We start from the raw sequence: 13,779 nt of genomic DNA, 5'->3' as shown, positions 1-13,779 counted from the left end.
CAAAGCTTTTAGGTCATGCACAGGAACAAATTTTTCCCTGAAATCACTTACTGGTCTCGACAACCACAAACATTGTTGGCTTTATTTCAAATAGAAATTAATTTCCTTTCCATCTTCATCCCAAAATCCACCGTGAAAAGCGAATGTATTCAGAGTCATTTGCCGGCACCATGCACCACTCCCACTGTGGTTGGGATGCCACTCCCTCCCACAGGAACCTAAACTGCTGACTCTAAGATCCAGCTTTAACACTGCTTTGATGGATCTTCACTTGAGATAAGTTGGAATTTTCTGGCAGCTTTGGCAGAAATTTAACCTCTTATGCACTCAATTAGATTATTTTGGTCTCAGTTAAACCATCGTCTGCCTTGCATTGTGTGTTATAAACCCTCCAAATACCCTAAACTTCCTTCTTTTCTCTTTATCTATGAATTAAATCAATTTATATTCCTGCTAGTCGTGTTCATCAGGGTGCAGCTCTAAGGAGAGCCCAGCCGAGGCAAAGGCAGACTGTTTACACTCCACAATATTCCTCTGCTTAGAGCATGTTATTCTCCATGGCTTGTTGGCTTCTCTGCTCAGAGTCAAACCCATTTTCTCAGTCTCTCTTCTTATTAAGAACAATGCCCATATAACCATATAACAATCCCAAGGGGCTGTGCAGCACAGACAAATTCAAGGCTTGTTCACACCACAGGGATCAAACACGTTTGTTCCTCCTGACCAGCAGCATTTCCTGTGATAATAATAGTTTCTGGTTACCACGGACTGCCACACATTTATTACAAATTCCAGTTCCTGAGAACAAAAGGAGTGTGCCTCAGGCTGCCCTTCATGTGAAACTCGGCAGGTTTGATTCACATGACGTGCTGAAAACAACCTCAGCTCCCAGAGTTCACCCAGGGGTTTGCACTGATTCTCCCTGTGCCATTCCCCTCATCACATTGAAGCCATAATATCCGTGTTTAATCCACCCTGAGTATAATTTTCACCTGTGGCCACCTTGTTTTAACCTGCAGTCAGCAATGTTTTACCCTGAGGGTTGGAACCAGGAGCTGGACTGCAGGGTTTATTCTGAAATACTGCTGAGACTCCAAGGAACCTGTGTTGGGAGCAACAAGCTGAATTCAACAGCAATCCCTGATTCACTGGGATTTTTCCAGAAGCTGTTGACCTCCCCCTGCCTCCCTGGGCCTCTCTGCTGCGATGACACCGTGCCTGTGAGCCCCCTGTGCTTGTGTAACAGAGCTGTGGTTTCCCAGCGCTGGGATTCTGGGCAGTGCTCCCCAGCTGCTGTGCCTGCTGCAGGGGTGTGTCAGCAGCAGCAAGGCACGAGCAGAGCTCCTCGAGTCCCAGGTTTAATGTGGCTGCTGAGTTTGCAGTCCTTAGTCAGCTAATTACTATTTGTGGCCTCAGTGAAATGAAGATCGTGTTATTTGGGATCTTCCCAGGCCTTTTACAACCACCCTTTGGTTAATATTTGTGAAAGGTTAGAATATGTATGATACTTTTTGAGAGCTATAGGTGTATCAAAGCAATATTGGGATTTCTTGTTCTCCTGAGCAACAGATACCCTTCTCTCTTGTTTTCAGCCAGAAGCAAAGCACACACAAGGCAGCATCTCTGTGCTTTGTACACTTGGCAGGACCATGGCAGCCCCTCACGGCTTTGAGTCGTGCCCTCAGCTCGCAGTGCAGCTGGGATGGCCACTGGCCACCTCAGCACTTCCACTGGGACTGAAGCACAGCTCCAGGAATGCTGCCTGGCCAAACTCCCCTCTGCTCTGAGCTGAGGAGCTGTGCTGACTTGCTCTGCCCAGCACCTGCACACCCAGTTCCTTCCTTAGATTTTGGGTTGGTTTCAATTCCTGCCCTGGAACTGAGGAGGGATGTGGATGCCTCAGGATGCACTCGACAAGCTGACATGGTCTGAGCTGGTCAAACAGAACCCCAGCCATGGCAGACTTTTTCTGTGCTCCCTGAACATTTCCAATCTTCTTGTTTTACTGTGCAGTGAAATTATTTCCTGCTAATTGTGCTTCTGTTGCAGATATTCTGCTTACACCCAGAAAGAGCTTTTCTCAGAACTTGAAAATATTGTTCTTCAACCAACCAAATTGGATTTTGAATCTCAGGAGTGGCAGGGACTAAGTACACTGTGCCTGTAATGCCCCATCTGTCTCCTCTGAAGCTGCACAGAGCACAGCCAGAGGACCTTTGGGCTCATGAAACCTGAACTAAAAATAGTAATTACTGGGAAACAAAGGGGACAACCTGACCCCGCAGCTGGCAGCCTCAGTACAACAGCAGTGATATGTAATTGCCTGCATACTTCTGAACTACACTTGGGAGCAGCTTCCAGGAGCTTCCGAGTAGAGATCCGCACACAGCTCTTACAGATGGTTCCTCCTTGCCAGAGAGAGGACTCCTTAGACTCTTCAATCCCCATCCCAAGTACAGACTAGGCTGTCTGGCATATTTCAGCTCAATGAAATAGCCCGAGTGGGCCAGACCTGACTCTACTCCCTGACAGAAGAGGATTTGAAGAGAACAGTGAAGCTCCAAATAATCCTGATGAAATAAGAATGGGTCACCATTAAAGTGATGCCCTGTGTGGTGGTAGAAATCCCAGTGTAGAGCAGGGTCCTGTATTATTTGGCAGTGATATCCTGTAGTTCCCACAGAGGAAACAGGCATAGGACAAGAAATGACAAAGATTTGGGTTTGTGAGGGTTAAAGGACACATCAGCATTAAAGCCACAAGCAAGCTGTCCATCTTCTGAGCCTGACAGCAATACCTTTATTCACTGGTGTACTAAAGAAGCTATTGACACCCTAAATTAGTACTAAAATCAGTTGACCTCTTCTATCCACTCCCTTGGCCAGATGACCTTTGTATTTCATCATGTAACTCATACCAGGTAAATTAAAAAAACCTCTGTCCTCATACACAAATAATGTCCCATCCTCTTCCTCTCTTTTTCCCCTTTAGGCTGCTTTGCAATGCACAGCTGCAATAAAGCTGACTTCAGGACAGAGAAACCTACACAGAGGACTGTTGCTAAACCAAAAGCCTCCCCCTGTCTAACACAAAAGAGGGGAAGGTGTGTGGTCTTTGCAGAACCCACTGCTGAGAAAATTAAAACCATGCTGGCCTCCCACACCTTTGTGGTGGAGAACAGTTACTTCCCAAGCCAAGCACAGGTAAAGAGTAAAAGAAGGAGGCTGGGGTTGTTGGTCTGCTCGAAGCTGCAGAAGCCCAAAATCTCCCTGAAAGCTGAGATTGTGCTCTCAGGATCTGAGACTAAGTTTACCATCAGAGGGTCTCTCACCAGGGATCCGGCTGCAGCAGTGAGAGGCAGGGCTAATGCACACAGTGTATGCATCAGACTGGTCCAGCCTATCCCAAAATGTCACTTTTCAGACGTTGTCTGCATAATTAGAACCAGGAAGAGCAGAAATTTAAAAAGAAAAAAGATATTTCGTTTTTCACAGTGTGTTCAAGTTTATCCACTTCTTTTCTTGGGGGGACACCCTCTAATCCAACCCACTCCACTGAGGGAAAACATTCCAATGATTATCACAGATGTTTGCACGGGGCAAAATCCTCTTGCCTGGCGCTAGAGCAGAGAAAGAAATTTGAAATGGAATTTCGTACCGCAACTCCACGGTCCCTCATGCCAGGTTTGAGCACGAGTGGATCATTTAGCAGGACAAATTCAATCCAGATCGTGCCTGGGCACACAATGACATTTCTGTTGGATTAGCCAGAGCTCACAACACGGTGTTTGTGCTGGCTGGGTGCCAGCAGCAGGAAGAAAGACAATATCTAATCTGGCATAAGGCCTACCAATACAGACCTCATGTCCTAACTTCTTGAACAATTTTGGATGGGATCAGTGCTGTGGGTTGTGTGGTCTAGGATTTTGTACCCAGGTGCCCTAAGGCCAGGTTTCCTGTTTCGTCAAACTAAGACCATTTTTTTGCTGTGCTTCTCCATAAAATTTCCTTATTCATGAGAGACCCTCATCCCATTTGAGTCCTGGCTGTAATCCATGATCGTGCTGCACTCTCTATAACATGTATTCAGCATCTCCCTCACAACAGCCTTTCCCAGTTGCTCCTGCAGATCTGTGTGTGTGTAATTGCGTGTAAATTTTGTAAAACAAACATCACAGCTGTTTGCTCGACTGGGCCAATGGGTACCCACGGGCTGTCACTGGTTTGTGCAGCTCCTCTCACCCTGCCCAGGCAGCCATGGGAACTGCCAGTGCTGGCCTCTCAGTCCATCTCTGTAATGGGCATTAGTGCATCTGATTTCTGAAGGGACCTTCTTCTCCCCTGCAGACCTCGGGCTGGAAAGGCTGTGCTTGCCCTCACTCACGAAGGTGCTGTTTTCTAAGAAAACTGACTGAGTGCCAGGCTGTCATTCCCCGAGGAACTTGGAAAAGAATCTGCTCTCTTGAGCTGTTTTACCTGCTGACACTTCTCATCCAGTCAGTTTTACCAGAGTAATCCCCCTAATTTATGGCTACAGGCTGGCGTTTGTGTAGTCTTTGGGAGAAAACTTATACTGGAAAAGTTACTTATTTTAGAACCCACGGCCTCAAGGAAGATATTTTCCCCTAATCCTAAACTAAGTGATATCATACTTGGCTAGTGCTGTAACCATGGTACTGCAGTTATTTATGACTCTGAAATTAATGCTATAGTTAGCAACACTGGAACAGGGTTTCTTTTATGCTACTGTCCAAGTGCTTCCCTCCCCCAGGCCGAGGCTACACTGGAAAGCAAGACAGAGTGTCTCCAAAGGGTCTTTAATTTGCAGTAAACAATGTCAGCCTTTGCCGATTTCCAAAACTTGGCAACACACAAGTGGATACGAGCAAAGATGCGTCTTCTAAGCAAAACAAAGCACTTGGCTATGTTTTTATTGATCTTATTTCGTGAGGAGATTTATTTGGGTTTTGTTTGTTTTAGTTCTTAAAGTAAATGTTAATTTCTGTGAAAGGACCTGGAACTCCAGAGTGCAGAGTCAGGGCTGGCAGGAGGAGGGAGAACTCGGTTGGACACTGGACATCAGCTCCAGCATCAGGGAATCACCACGAGGGCAAAGAGGAGAGGTCAGCTCTTGTGTCTGGGACACTCTGGAAGTCACCTCCTGGAAATTGATAGCCTATGTATACAAGATATCTGGAGACCAAACCAACATTATTCCAGCATGATCCCTTCTGCAAAGAAATCCCAGAGGAAGTCGGGGGAAATCCAGCAAAGTAGAACAGAGGAAACACAGAAAACCACACAGTGCTGAATCCTGGTCAAAGATCAGGCAGTTCCCTGCTTCCACAGTGCAGATCCCTGTCAGGAAAACTCAGGGACATCTCCTGAGGGTCAGATGACAGCCTGGGGACCCAGGCACCTCTCTCTGCTCTTGGAGGGGACTCATGCCAGCAGCAGTAGCTTCTGCATGCCTGACACAGTGCATCACCTCTCAGCCAGGGAATGAAGAGAACCATAAAACAAAACTGCAGTAAAATCACCAAAATAGAAATAGAGAGGGCAAAATGCAAAACAAAAAAAAAAACAGAGAAGAAAGGAGAGACAGAGCCAAGTATGAAGATGTGATGGGATTCTGCTCTGGGATGCAAAGGCAGCCCATCCTTTGATCCACAGTTAGAGGCAGTTTGAGTGGATTTAGCTCAGGTCACAGTGTAGGCAAGAGCCCACGCTCAGTGCCTGCTCTGTGACAGCAGCCTGAGGTACAGATACAGCACAACATTGTTGGGCACTTGTGCCACTACCATTTGGTGTAAGAGTCTGACTTCATGTCAGCTCTGCTACCTGGAGTAACCTTTTTATGCTGCCTCTGAAGAGCAGTGAACAGAGCAGGATAATTCTATGCCAAAAATAAGGAGGATCCAAGTGACTACCCCTAGTTTAGGACTTCCCAGATACTCTGGGCTTGGGCCCAATCTGATTTACAAGTTGGTGGAAGAAAGTCTCAGGGCCTTCACTGAGAAGTAGATAAGGCATTCTGGGAAAATTTATTGGGTGAGAATGTAGCATTTATTTGGGGTTTCAGTTTTATTTTGGTTTACAGTCTAAACTTCCAATTCCCAGAGCCACAATTCTCCCACTGCCTTCATGGGATTTATAGTGGAGTCACTTGACTGGGTTTTGCTATGTCTAACGTTTCTTTATTTTTTCCCTTTAAATTTTTTTTTCTCCTTTTGACCACAGGCAAAGCAAATAAATCATCTGACATCGTGCCAGCAAGCTGCCATAGGCACTTTGAGACTGGAGGAGTTTCTCCTGCCCCAAAAGAGTATTAAAAAAAAAACTGGCTGATAACTTGGATGGGGTTCAGGTATGTTTGTGCACATACCAGCAGTTAAACTTATTTCTTTTACTATCTTATCTGTCCATTTCTGGTTTTAAAAGGGAGGAAGTTTGGCAGGCAAGTTACTCTTGGAATGCACTCAGTAAACCATGGGCAAGAGAAGTGAAGAGCATAAACAGAAATAACCATAGGTACAGCAGCTGGGAGCCTGACTGCTGGCTTCTATTCCTGGCTTTACCCATGACTCAGTTGGTGACCTCAGAAAGCCACTTCACCCCTCCATTCTGCAGCTTTCTCACAGGCAAAACCACCCATCCCACAGGTCACCCCGGGCAGAGGCACCCTGTGTCTTCTAGATGGGGGTTTTACAGGAAAAGTCCCACCCCACCCCTGTGCCAGCCCCAGAGCCCTCCACCACCAGGATCAGGACGTGGTGCCTCCCTCCCCGAGGGGAGCTGGCAACTTTACCCGAGTGCATTTTGTGAAGGAAAAGCGCTATAACAAAATGTTGCTAATTTTAGCCTGACAGCATACAACACATTCCTGCTCTGGAGAGAGCTCTGCTATCAGCCAACTTAATTATCCAGTACCTTTGCCCAGTTCCCTCCTTATTAATTGTGGCCAAAGCACTCAGCAAGGCCAATTCGCTGCTTGCTCTCCATTTCTCCTCATGCAAGACCAATTCCTTGACAGCTGGACCATGAGACTGCCACGCTGGGCAGTTTCTGCTCCCCCTTTTTGTGTTTTTCCCCCCAGCAGTTGTAAACACATCCCTCCACTTTGTTCCTGCCCTCCTGCGGCAGATTCCTGGGATGCTGATGCCAGACACAGCCCCGGCCTGTGACAAGCAGTCCCATGGCTGGGGCAGGATGGAGCTGTGCTGCGAACACCCTGGGATGGGCCACTGGAAAAGCAGGCTCTGTTTGTGCAGGAAAGGCTTTTCAGTGCTGCTGGGGAACCTCCTGCACCAGCTGGTGGGAAGGATGTCCCCCCATCCTCAAAGCCGGGGGTCTGTCCGTGGGGTACAGCCAGGAGGATCACAGGCAGGAAAGCTGAAATAAATCTTAGAGAGTCCCTCTGTGTGCATCGGGACCAGCAGCGGCACAAAGACATCCTGGATCTATCTAATTTCTGTATAAAAACAGGAAACCACCCCTCCCTTCGCCAAAGCAGAGGGAGAGCTGCATGGCTTGCATCTGTCTCACCGAGAAAAGGGGCGGAGGAAGGAGCAAACTGCTCCCTTCCTCTTATTCCGGAGCGTGTCAGAAAGAGGATGCACCAGTCCATTTGTTCCTGGGATATTTATAAGTCTGTCCCCAGGACAGGTCTTAGAAAACAGTGAGGAGATGTCAGAGCTCAGACCAGCCAGGCTCAGACCTCTCCTCACACCCATTTCCAGCAGCAGAAGTGAAGAGGGGGATTGGTACAAGCAGCAGGGAAGGGGTGTCTCCCCAAAACACCCTGGGAACCTCAAGTGGGGACTCTGATTCGAGTTTAGTTTGGGCTTAGGGCAGCTAAACTCCAGTGTCACTTTATCTGAGGGGTGTTAGTGACCTGGAGGAAATGAATCCTCACACACAAGCCTCTCTGGCCTCCCCTCCTCCTCCAGCTCTCACAGCAGGGAAAGCCAAGACTGATTCAAGACTGAGCAAAAATAAATTCTTTCCCTTCAGAAACGGTGCTTCCCACATTGAACCAGGCTTTGTGAGGCAGGGGGAAAGTTCTTACTTCTAACACTTAATTCTATAGTGAAAATATCTTAAGAGTGCAGGGATGTCAAATAATACCTGGCCTCTGCCCCACATCCACTACAGAAAGAAGAGGGGAAAATGAGAAAGTATTTGTATTCTCACTATCTTTCTTCCCTGGATTGAGGGAAATTTACTATCATAACTTGGGAACTCACATATTTTCTCAGGGCACAGCATCCTGCTCTGCCTTACTCCATCATCTCACTGGGTTTTAGTGATGTAAGATGCCAATATAAATCCTGCAGCTCGACTGTGTTTGCTCTGGCATTGCAGGGAATGTGGATCAGGCTGTAATCACAGCTTTACCCATTTCAGTGTCAATGATACCAATGAGAAATCAGGACTGTACAGTGTTAAACCAAAAACCACATACAAACGCCTTTGTTCTGCCTGTCAAAGTTGTTCTCAGCTCAGCATATAAGTGAGAAACCTCAAAATCATGACCAGCTTTTCCTGACAATGACTCCTGGATGTTGCTGTGTTAAAAAGGAAATATCAGGGTGATATTTGTCCACACACTCATAACCATCCTTTGCTTTGTCTGCCATCTTGTATCAGCAGGTCATGAACTTTGTGAGCCAAATGATTTAGAGATGAGGAAGCAATGGAGAGATTCTCTTCATGCAAGTAGAATAAAAAAGGGAAATGTAGTTCTTGGGGTAGATTATACAGCTGAGAGTATCTTTATCTTCCCCATTTGGGCAAAGTATTTTCTTTTCATGATAGAACTTGATTTATCAAACCTTCTTCTCAAATACTCTTCTTATCTGTAAGCATCAGCATCACCTTTCCCCAGCAGCCAAAGGGTGGAGACTTCCCATGGGCTCTGCACACATCTGCAGGAGCTGTTCCACCTGCCTGGGAACTTTTGTACAGGGACCAGACCCAAACCATGCTCATTTTTACAGCTGGAAGATCTCCAAAGTGTCTCTAAATTCCTGTTCCCATCTGCTGTGATAGTTCCAAAACATCTGTGACTTTTCACAATGTGGTCCAGCTTTTTCTACTGTCCATCTTGTAGTCAAGGAAAGAGCACATCTGCCCAGATCTCCACGGCCAAATTTCAGCCAAAAGTGATCACAGGAGTCCAACCACCTCAGCTTTGTTCTTATTGTCACCACTTTTCTCTGCCATCCCTCATAATGAGTGTTGGGACACTTCTCAAACAGTAATAAGAGTTTGAGGGAAAGTCTGTAGGTCTCTGAGAGGCTCAGGTGACAACTGTAGGGGTAATATGGATTTTAGTGCCCTCCATGGCACTATCAGTTTGTGCCATCCAGCAGCAGAGCTGTGAACTTGCAGTGACTCCTTCAAGGGCAGCATCTTTACACCACCACAGGCAGGCTTTGGGACCTTTAGCCCCATCCTGGAACACCAGCACTGGCCCCTTTCGGCCAGGATTTCTGCTGAGCTCCTTCTCTCTGCCCACCCCCTCCCACCTTGGCAGCAGAAAGCAAACAAGCAGCCCTGGGAGCTGCAGAATCTGCAGAGTCTGGCTTTCAGCAGGCTGGCGCCTCTTGGGGGACTGACCTGAGTGCCTTTGAGGGCACAAACCCTGACTCCAGCTTTTCCCACGGTTTGGGCATCAATCAAACATCAGCTCCAGTGGGTTCTCCAGTGTCTAATAAGGTCTGACAGCATGTGTTGGTTTTTCTCAGCCTGGCAGGGTCATTTTTTGCCCAGCTGTTTGTAATGGCAGGAACTCAGCTCTAACAACTCTCAGTTTTTTGATAGAATTGGCCAAAGGGTTAAGAAGTTTTTGAAGAGAATAATTTGGAAGAACGTGAGTGGGCTGATATACAATGTGATTGCATAAGCTCTGTTACATTAGGAAATCAAAATAACCAACCCTTTTCCCTCTAAATGGGATAGAATTTCAAGACTAAATGCTGATCCTGGTAGTGCGAAATCCTCTTTTAAACTTGGCTTCACAACCTCCAGACACACTCCAGAACTTCAAGTTGCTGCTTTATCTTCAAGCTTGAAAACAGGAGAGGCAATCTTTGCACTTCAGGTCCCTGTGGAAGAAGCATGACCCCAACCAGAACGACTCTTGAGTCAGCCTGTGAGCAGTCCTGGGGAGCCACGGAGATATGCAGGTTTGCAGCACACCTGATAGCTAAGGCAAAGATTGGGATTGGAAATGTGTCTCTGACATTCCACAGGAAGCTTTGAGGCTTTAAAAGAGTAAAAAAGCCATAAAGGATGCACAGGTACCTCTCACAAGGGAATAAATTAGTTGTGATGAGACTGCACAGCTCAAACCAGGTATTCTGCAAAGACAGCTCCACCACCACTGAGATACACAGGGTGGATTTATGTCCTGGAGCAGGGCTGGTCTCCAGAGCAGCTCTGCTTCCTGCACCCTCACGTGCCAGCTCTGTGCACACACAGGAGCATCACCTCAGCGTGTCCCCAGCTGCCCTCTGCAGAAGAACTGCAAATTCAGGGACAGGGTGACCCTGACCTTTATAATCTCAGCTCTGACAAACACTTCCTGCAGGGTGACAGCAGAGTTGCTTCTCCTCTGCGTCTCACTTGGGGCTGTAGAATCTCAAGGACTGTTGCTTCCTCAGAGCCCAGTGCCAGGAGCTTCTCTTTTGGTGACTCCGGTCTGAATATGCTCTGCTGCTTGGAAAGCTTTTAAAAGCCCAGATAGCTGGTGGGGGAAAGGCTTTCCTAAAGCAAAACATCTCTGAAACCTTCATCCATCCATCTTCATCACCTGCCAACCTCTCAGGGAGCACACAAGCTGGAAACAGCCTGGAAGGGATCAGCCCATTCTGCTGTTGCAGGCAGGCTGATTCTGCAGACCACCCTGGAGATGGGATTGAGCTACTGTTGACAGGATTTCTCCAGCAAATTGTGCTTTGCAGACCCGTTGGGAACCTTGCTGTATCTCACTCCTGACACAGGCTGGCTCATCTCAGATAGTCATCAAAAGAGGACTCCGGCTCCTGAGCATCCTGCCTGGAGCTCTCCTTGAAGAGGAAAACCAGCTCTGCAGGTGCTGGTGTTGTGCTGTACTCACAGCTCCCTGCAGCCTACGACAGAGCTCACTTCTGCTCACCCAGCACCTTCTTAGAATCACAGAATCAGAATGAAACAGAATTTTTGGGGTTAGAAAAGCTCTCTAAGATCATCGAGTCCAACCATTACCCCACAACTCCCAAGACCACCACTAAACCATGTCCCCAAGTGCCACATTCACATAGCTTTTAAATTCCTTCAGGGATGGTGACTCCACCCCTGCCCCGGGCAGCTTGTCCAATGCTGAACAAACTTTTCTGTGAAGGAATTTTGCCTTATATCCAACCTAAACCTCCCGTTGTGAAACTTGAGGCTATTTCCTCTTGTCCTGTTGCCTGTCCCCTGGGGGAAGAGATGAACCGCTATCTGGCTACAATCTCCTTTCAGGTAGATGCAGAGTGAGACGGTGCTTCCTGAGCCTCCTTTTCTCTAGACTGAGCCCCCTCAGCTCCCTCAACAGCTCCTTGTGTTCCAGACCCTTCTCCAGCTCTGTTCCCTTCTCTGGACACACTCCAGCACCTCAGTGTCATTCTTGTCCACTAAACACCGGTTTTGAGGTGTGACCCCAGCTGCTCCCAGCCCAGACAGGGCAGTGGCTGTCCTGCTCCTGCTGACCAGGTCTGAGCCTACCTAACAACACCAGCAGAAAATTAGGGGAAACACCGATGGAGTGCTCAGCTTTTGCTATCAGGACTTCCTTTCTACGCGTCCAGCCGAGGAGCAGCAGCAGCTCCCGGGATGGTGCGGGGCTGCCCCTCGCTCCTGGGCTGGAGTTACCCCGCCCTGCGGCGGGTCCGCTCCCAGCTCCGCGCTCCTTCCCGGCGATCGGCGGGGGCACGGAGCCGCCAGAGCCCCGCAGAGCCGCCGGGGACCCCCGCACCGCCGGTGCTTCCCCAAGCCATGGGGAGCCGCCGGGGATCCCCGAATGGCCGGGACCCCCCCAAGCCGCCGGGGATGCCCGAACCGCCGGGACCTGCCGAGCTCCCGGGGCCCCGCCGGCCGCGCTCCCGGCGGAGTCGGGCGGCATCTGCGGGCGGGTCCCGCTACTGCAGCGCCGGGAGCGGCTCCGGTGCGGAGCGGCCGCGGGAACGGCACCGGGGCACCGGCACGGAGGGCTCCGGGCGGCGCCTCCGCCCCGGCTGGCACCGTTCAGCACCGACACGGCTCGACCCAGGCTGCCGCTCTCTCCGCCGGTGCCTCCGGGAGCGGCAGGATGCTGCCAGTCCTTCCCCGGGAGCTCTCCAGGCTGGCACGGGGGGAAAATCAGCTTTCCAGACTCGCAGCAGTGTTCCTGGATATTGATGGCAGCATTTCTAATTGCTGGAAAAGATGCGAGGCCGAGCTGCTGCACCCTGAGCAGTGCTGCGAGTCTGGTTGTTCACTGACAGACCCATTGTGCAGGGGGTTTGGAAGCTCTAAGCATTTCCTCCCAAACCATGTATTTTTTTTTTTTTTAATTAAACGTGATTTCTCATCATCATCTAAATGGACAGACTGGATGGACAATCACAAGAAATCACAGGCACAAATCACAGAATCCTGGAATGGTGTAGGTTGGAAGAGACCTTAAAGCTCATCTCATTCCAACCCCCTGCCATGGACAGGGACACTTTCCACTAGACCAGGTTGCTCCAAGTCCCATTCAACCTGGCCTTGAACAATCCCAGGGAGAGGCACATGTTCGTAGCAATTTCTCAAAGTCCCGAATACATACTAAAAAGCAGTTCCTGAAGACGTGGGAGCCTGTATGGGCATTTGTGAGCTTCCAGTTAAATGAATTGCTAAAGAAAATCGTGAGGGCTGGTGGCCCGGTCACACAGCAGGAGGGAGCAGACTGGCAGTCACAACTCCACACTAGAGCTGCTCCGAAGATTTGCAAAAGTTACAGCGAGAGAAAAGACCCTGCTTTGTCTGCAGAGATCCTGGGGCAGGTCCCACCTGGGTGAGAGCTGTGTAGATCCCACTGTCCTGAACTGGGTGGCTGAAAAGAGGAGAATCCAGAGTGCTGGACAGGGCAGGTTAAAAATGTGGGAGGCATTCAGGTCTGTCTGATCCCCCAGTGCAGAGGCAGAGTTACTCAGCTCAGAGATGCTGCTCGCATGGGTGGGGATCGGGGTGGAGTTTTCACTGCAGGAGTCACATTTGGGGCCTATTTTAAACACGTCCCCCACGTCGCCGAGTGCACGTCTCGAGGATTGAAATAGATGGCGGTTTGATCATTGTCTCTCCCAGGGAAATGGTTTTTAATGAGGTTTTAAATAATAAAGTGGGATAATTTCCCTGGCTGGCAAGATCATGAAATTTTTATGCCTCCTTTCTCTCCCAAAGTTTTATCACCCTTTATTTTTAGTGATGTATAATCCCTGCTTTTAAGAAAGAAAAGAAAAAAAAAAAAAGGCAGCAAAGAAACCACTGGCGTAGGGAAAGCCACTCCTGGGCAGGGAGCCTTAGGTGGGAAGCAGTCTGGGGGAAGCTTCACAGACAGCCCTTCCCCAGCCCCTGGGAGAGGGGCAGAGGGGCAGAGGGGATCCCCAGTGTCGGTGCAGGGTGCCACTACTGGGTGCACGATGCTGAGAGTAAGTACTGAGGGCAGAGAGTCAGTTCTGGGAGCCAGCACTGGGTACGTGCTGCTGATGCAGGGTGTAGCAGTGGGTGCACG

Source organism: Sylvia atricapilla, chromosome 16 (genome assembly GCF_009819655.1).
Source record: "Sylvia atricapilla isolate bSylAtr1 chromosome 16, bSylAtr1.pri, whole genome shotgun sequence".
In the NCBI taxonomy this organism is placed as follows: domain Eukaryota; kingdom Metazoa; phylum Chordata; class Aves; order Passeriformes; family Sylviidae; genus Sylvia; species Sylvia atricapilla.
This window is presented reverse-complemented; position numbering follows the sequence as displayed.